Source organism: Rhipicephalus sanguineus, chromosome 7, assembly GCF_013339695.2.
Source record: "Rhipicephalus sanguineus isolate Rsan-2018 chromosome 7, BIME_Rsan_1.4, whole genome shotgun sequence".
Taxonomy (NCBI): domain Eukaryota; kingdom Metazoa; phylum Arthropoda; class Arachnida; order Ixodida; family Ixodidae; genus Rhipicephalus; species Rhipicephalus sanguineus.
Window position 1 is genome coordinate 123,711,883 of NC_051182.1, and position 7,587 is coordinate 123,719,469.

At 43.3% G+C, this 7,587-nt stretch overlaps 1 long non-coding RNA gene across 1 annotated transcript; it reads left to right on the forward strand.

Moving 5' to 3' along the window:
* Positions 1-3,379: 3,379 nt before the first annotated feature.
* On the forward strand, positions 3,380-6,891 carry LOC119400887 (uncharacterized). The gene is made up of 3 exons (XR_007416746.1): positions 3,380-3,516; positions 4,200-4,476; positions 6,661-6,891. It is a non-coding gene; the product is annotated as an uncharacterized LOC119400887 (long non-coding RNA).
* The last annotated feature ends 696 nt before the right edge of the window (positions 6,892-7,587 follow it).

The following is a 7,587-nucleotide window of genomic DNA, read 5'->3' on the forward strand; positions in this document are numbered from 1 at the left end:
TGTGTTAAGAGCCGACGTGGCCCACCGGGGACTGTTTTTGGCGGCTTGCTTCGAAGGGGGCTCGCGACAGGAACGTTGGGGATTGCTGTGTGCAGTTGCTGCAACCCGAGCAACCTCACTCGAGCCGGGTCGAGGTCTCCGGCCACCTCTCTGGACGCCCGCGTCACAGGCTGCCGAGTCGAACTCCTGCCGCTCCCGTTGCCTATGCACTTGCTGGCGAGACAACTTTCTTCTACCAAGCCCACGTAGACAATACCAGCGCGTCGTTGCTTGCGTCTCCATAGCTCGGGCCACGCCCCTCGGGCTGCTGCATGCTATGGTGCGCGCGCTCGCGCCGTTTCGAAGGTTTCGAAAGTTTGGTCGTCGTCTTTTTTTTTTTCGAAGGGCTCTTGCTCATCACCAACCGCATTATTTATCTAATCGTTCATGGCCAATAAGCTCCGCCTACTTTTCGCTACGTCCCTAGGTTCTCCTATATGGGTCTATTTTCTAATGAAGCATGCATATTATTAGGACAAGTGACCGAATTGCGAGCGGTGTTTGTGTTGTCTCGTACGCTACTCTTGTGTCGGTATTTCCACTTGTTAACGTTTTTGGCGATGAAGCAAGCGAATGACTGTAGTGAACGCAAGATATATGTGAGAATACGTCCATTGAGAAACTCTACTGCGAAGATGCATTCCGAGTACGTATTGCTGGATAAAAGTGTAGAGGCCATAGCAATTAAGTGAGCGAACTGCACGACAGGTTACCGACGCTAAAATATACCTGAGATTTCATGGCGGTGCCGAAATAACAATGCTTGGACATTGTTACGCCGGGCTACCAGACACTAAAACTACAATACTTGCTTTTCAGATTCTCCGTTTTTGCAGCTAACGCAGGCACGTACTAACGATTCTATCTAACGTATTATTTTAAACAAATTATTTACTAGTTTTGTGCTTTGGATTATCCATAAAGCTCCGACATGTAATCTCTGCATCGCTGCAAGTTTTCTACGAATTTATTACTACCCGGTATATTTTGAGATTTTCAGCTCCACATATTTTTCAGTATATCGCTCGCATTGCTTAGAACCTTGGTGGAAACAGTATGTTTGAAACCGCTGAGAGTATGTTTAGCGCAATGTCTCATCAGTACACCAATTCTGATTGTAACGCTTGTGAAACATGCTGCGCATCGAATGAAATAACAATGAAGAAACTCATTTTTCAGATAGATCAGAACACGATGGCCATGGAGACGAGATATGCCCTGGGATTTCTTTTAACATCTGTAAGATTTTGTTTGACGTACCACTTCTTTATAGTTTAAATGACTTTGGAAGACAGGCATTACCAAACTTTCCACATGTACAACACCAACATAACGCTAGGGAAATGTAGATAGACAATTTCCAAAAACAACGTTTGTTAAAAAAATGAAATACGAGAAGAAAACACTCCAGAGGAACAGCTCGCGACGACTAATGCGAGTCGATCACTTGCCCCGCATTTTGTTTTCATTTCTTCATATGATAAGAATGACTATGATTTCTCGTGCTAGGGGGGAGAGGGGCTCATGAGTGGATTCTCATGGCTGTTCAATATACAAATGCGCCAGGAAAATAAAACAAACGTTCCCGAAATTTACATAGCTTTTAATGACGTTAGTCAAGCTACCGCGTCTGAGTACCGGCACCGTGCATATGTGAAACTGGGTCCGTGGCGTTAAGGTAATGTTATGCATACATCGCACGCGGGTACAGTCGTTATTCAGGCACGGAGGACAATACCCTTTTGCTGCCGTCTTTACGGCATTCAAGCATGTTAGCCGCGGCAGTGAATACGCTGTGCTGACGTCACTGTAGCCGCTATGATGTTGCTCCAGTACACGACGGTACGTGCAAGGTAACTGTTTAAGCGAATAAATTATATACAGTAGTGTTTTACAGTTTCGTGAAGCATCCTCGAACCGTCAACCATAGCGGAACGTTATTTCGCAAGAACGATGCTCCTTGCAATGTCTTCATAGAGCGTTTCATATTCTGAGGTTGCATATATTTGGCCACTGCCTTTCTGATTAATAAGATGCACAGGCCTACACTCAGGGTGATTACCTTGTTAGTATCTCACTGACTTTTCCCAACGTATACAATAAAAATCTTATTTCTAATTTCAGATGACAGCCGCACACATACACAAAGGTAAGCATAGAGTTTAGATTTCTCAAAAACAGTTAAGCCGTTTCAAAATGCCCCCAGCGCAATTCAATAATGTCGACCTACAAGATATACAAGTTTCTTTTTTTTTTAGAGGCCCAAACGACGATTACAAAATCGACAACGAAACTCTATCGAAGTATAATGAGCTGCAAATAAGGCGGCCCTATGTTTTAATAATATTAAACCTTCTATTTTATATTGATAGAGTAAAAATAGGTGTGTTCGTATTTTCTTGCACATTTAAAACAATGCACCTCAAAGAGGCTTAATAACTTGCCCCCTTATGTTTCATGTAACCTCCTAGAAAGGAGTGACCAACTGCAACTTCAAACCACTTGGAGACTCAGAGTGTTTATATTGCGAGTTCTGCGGTTCAGGCTTAGCGCGTACGAGTTTGCAGTTCTCATTTCATGCGAAAGAACTCACGAAGAAGTGGCATAGATTTTGAGAAACCATGAATATGAAAAGCCTGAAAAAATACGCGCCATATTTCAGCCGTTACCGGCATACATCAGAACTACAGGTGTTTTTTTCTTGCCTATGGGGTGGTGCGGTGTGCCCATGGAGACACGCTAGCGGTTTTTCATTCGACTATCGGCTATCGGGATGTTACACTGCAAGGTGACTTCGTTTTCTGACAACTACTGACTGTCAGAAACACGTGTTACTCGCCGTGTATTTTTCGAAAGTGTCACCTAACTTAATAATGTCCTTCTTTGGAGCATTATCGAAACTAAGAATCTCTCATGATGGGTATCAGGAGAAAGCAGGGTGTTTACTGTATGTACTTGCCAGCTTTCTCGTGTGATCTGTCAAAAATTACTCCGTTATTTTTATTGATTTGATCATAACTCCATTCCTTATAAGTTGAAGCTTCTAATATTATTTTTCAGTTAATAGACATTTATTTTTCGGACCACATTGGAGCTTGCTACATTTTTACTCAATCGAGCCGTTTCGCCGGTCCTCGCATGCCTAGAAACGAATCGTTGCGCCCATTGTACAACTGCCGTCGCCATGTAAATGAACATCAGTTTGTCGTGCGCATCATAAAACACTTAGGAATATTAAACGCGAACCATGCATGCATTTTTTTAAACAGTCGAAGCAGTGCCGAACGCAACAAGAGTTTTCTTACTTAACGGAACTGCCACGTGATTTATCGCGGCTACCTACAGTTCGCTGAGCCTCAGAGAACTGGTGGAAGAATACGTTATTGTACGCAACGAATCTTTGGGAGGAGCAATTGCCGATTTCGGACTTACAGCCGATTACAGATATTGGACACAGACTCAACCACCCCCAGCGGAGTAAGCATTCAACTTGTCACCTACTTTCAAGAGTTGTGTCGACAAATAATTTTCCTGAGAAATCTCTCTCGAATGTTGGGCTTCGAACTGAACAACCTATCACGCTGAGATGCCGGACAACGTGATTTCGCCTCCCGGCCGCGGCGGCGGCGTTTCGACATTAGCGAAGTGCACTAAATTGTAGAACACTTCTTCACTTCGACATAAGTGCCCGTTAAAGAATCCGAGTTCGTGGAATTAATCCGGAGTTCCCAACTGCGGGGCACCTCATAAGCATATCGCGGTAGGAGCACCTGATACCGGAAATATAATCATAAATAATTAGCAGCTGTCCGCACCTAAATTAAGCAGCCGTGGCGAGGAATTGAGAGCGTGACCTCCCTTCTACAACTGCAATCCCACAGCCGCTCGACCGCCGTGGCAGACAGTTCTATCAGCATGACAGAAATATTTCGAAAATATTACGAATCCAGACTCAGTTTCATGTAATCTGAAAACACTAAACCAGTATTACAGTACATTTTTATCTAAATGAGCGGAATGGTTACCTAATTAAGCGGACTTTTCGAGTGAGTTTACTAGCGATAACGAGAATTCCTGGTAATGGAGAAAAGTAGCAGAGAAGGAAACCAGTCACACTCTCTGATTTTTTCCCTCTTTTTTGGTACAACACTTCTTCGTAGGCCTCCAGTTTCGGGAGAAGAGGATTGGATCGAATACACTATGCCAATAGAATACCTTCCTACTGAAGAGATACATTGCTTTGGAATTTTCACGTGGTCATTTCAAATGGGCGTATCTGCCCCATTTCACATTTTTCTCAACGTCACAGTTCCTGTAGGGATCTCTGGACTACCACCTAGGTTCGTCGTATTCGACCTAAGCAACAAGACACAGGAGACAGTAATCGAAAAGTGGGGAAAGGATTCAGTTACGAGCAATCATAGGAAACACATAAGGGTAAGTGGCCTTTTACTTTGGTGCATAGAGAGCACTTATCGGCTTTTCTTATGTACGTTGCATGGCACAATTGGCAAATAACAGTGGTTCATCAAGTGGTTCATCATCTCTGATTTTTTTGGGAAGTGGTCCGATCATCGTTATGGCAGAGAACCCGAGTCAAAACGCTCTGTTCAGAAATATTCCTGGTTCGACAGCAGCGTATCACTCCAAGTTTCCCTGTTACTCTGCGTATCTTCTTTCAATGCATTTTTTTTTAGTGTGGCAGCAGCTTAACAAGTAAAGAAATTAGGAACCCTTCCCCCAGCGGAAAAATGGGGCCAAGCGAAGCTTAACATGCTCGTGCCTTACGTACAACTTGAGTAATATATGTACGGCACAAAAAGGACGGGCACGAAGTCAAGACATGAACTGACGAACACTTCGCCTTCACGTGTCTTCACTTCGTCGCCGACCTTTTTGCGCCATGCCTATTTTGCTCAAGTAAGGAACCGACAAGCTCGGCAACACACCCTGTTGGGAACTACAGAAAGAAAGATCCTTTCTTTCTTTCTTTCTTTCTTTCTTTCTTTCTTTCTTTCTTTTCTTTCTTTCTTTCTTTCTTTCTTTCTTTCTTTCTTTCTTTCTTTCTTTCTTTCTTTCTTTCTTTCTTTCTTTCTTTCTTTCTTTCCCATTGCGCCATGCTCTCTCCTAACTTTTTCCTTCCTCAGTGCCGTGAAATGGATCTTCCCTCATGCGCTTCGCAGCGCAGCACTTCTGTTGCTACAGGCAGCAACAACGGTCATGCGTGAAACAATTAAATACAACAGCGAAAAGTAACAATGAAATGTGGCCACGTGAAATGAAGAGTGACCTCGATAAAAGATAAGATTGGAAGAACATCAATTATTGGAAAACGGCGCATACAAAAGAAAAATGCACAGCTCTTGCACTGGAGGAGCAATGCTACAGAGACAGCGGAGCTGAAGGGCACCTAGGTAGTCGTGGCTGTTGCTGCATTGTTGTTTTGAAATTTTTCGCTTTCTTCCTTGATGTCTTTTTTTTTCTCTGTTCTCTCTCTTTTTTGTGTACGTCTTTTTTGTTTTTGTATATTTCTCTCTATATATTTGTTTCTCGGTCTTCCTATCTTTCTTTCTCCATCTTCTCTTTCTTTCTATGCTATGCTTTACTCTCTCCCCTTCTTTTGATCCTCACATCTGTCGTTCTCACCCTCACCCCCCTTTCCCACCTTGCTATGCTCTACTGTACAAGGCTATGCTATGCTCTGCTAGCGTGCCTCGACAGCAGAGTGGTTAAGACGCTCGCCTTTGGATCGTAGGTATGCGGGTTCAAATATCGCGTCGTGTCTGTTATCCTATATATTGACTGCTGTTGATGCTTGTGCGTGTTAAGAAACCGGTAATAAAGAAATGAAAACCGGCATGGCTCTGTGGTAGAATGCTGGTCCCCCACGCAGAGGACCCAGGTTCGGACCCCGTTCCATCCTAGGTATTTTTCTTATTTTGCTACTTTTGTATTTCGCACAATAGCGGTTACGGACACCGGCGGCGGCGGAGGACAACTACGGCGCCAAAAACGGCCATTGTTGTCATCTCATAACAGCTTTCACTGTAAATATCTGGCGGCGCACCCTGATGGCCCCATGCCCGTCAAGAATAAGGAATAAGGAAGTGTAGCTGTTGTTGGCGCGTATCAAGCATGTATGCGGTTGTGGTTAAATCGTCAGAGCATCGAGATGCTTTCTTCAAGGACGTAGACGTCTCACGTTCACTTCATCCACAGTCAGGGATCGCTAAAAGACTTAATCAGAAAGAGACCAACAATAATAGAAACCACAGCGAGGAAAACCCCAGGGAGTTCGCATAGAGTGTTTCGCAACCTGTGTGTGAGAGCTATCGTAAATTTGCACGAAAACCTAAAGTCAATAATAAACAATAGGTCATCTGTTCATGAGCGCCATTGCTCATTACTGTGTGTGTTTTTTGTTTTTGTTTACGTGTACGTAACCATTACCCTAAACAATGAAAAATGTGTTGCAACGATGAGCGAGGCCGAAACCGAGCCCTTGCTCAATACCGAAGGCGATTGTTTACCAATTTATTTTTGCTGCCCATTGTTCGACCTTGATAATCACGTAGTCAACTACATGTTTGTTTGAACACAACGCGGCTATTTTTATTGCAGGTATACACTTTCACAGTTAAGGTCGACTTTGAAGGCTTCTTTGCATATTGTCTCAAGGGAATCAACAGTGTGTCACCAACTTGCACTGCCGTGAATGTCACCGCCCTCGCGGACAGCAGTAGAGGACTCACGATAGACAAAGGCAAGCTAACTTACACGTTGAACGGAACTTATGTGGAACAAATAGTGTGCTACGGTAAGCGTAGAAAAAATAAAGTTTTGCATATTCAATAGCGAGCTCTGCAGTTTTTCACTTTTAATCGATAAGTAAAACACTCCTGTTTTGCCAACCAAATTTCGTCAATACCTACGTAACGGTCAAAATTATCCTACCTCACCCTGCACAATTATTTTTATTAGCCTACATTTTACCAAACCTCTAAAGTAGAGAAGTGTAATAATAAGGTACAGACTATACTCCACTAACGACATCTACATGTGTGGTGGTGCGGAAGTCGGTAGCAACTTTAACTGCTTGAAAATTTGCTTCAAATGAGACTGAGGACTACGATAGACAGCAGATGGACATTAGTGTTACGGTATTTGTATGGGAAGAGCTTTGACTGACAGTTGAGAAAAAACTAGGAGAGTCACCAGCAACTATACGGCAGGCAGAGAAAGTTATATGTCAACATACAGCGTTTAGCGAAAAGGCAGTGAGGCGGAAGAAATTTAATGGATAGGAGCGATTGCAAGAAAACCGGCTCTGTGTGACAACCGAAAGGGCAAAGACGAAATAAGCAAGGATACATGTTATGATAATTCAAGGTGAAGCGCTTTGCTGTTTGAGGTGAGGTTGGGCTTCTTATAGAAAGCGTAGTTATAAAGCGAGACTCGGTAAAGAAGAAAAACTGTATATGCCCGGGGAAGCTAAGGAAACAGTTGAGCATTTTTCAATTTAGTGTAAAGGTTCAGTGTCAATTTAGA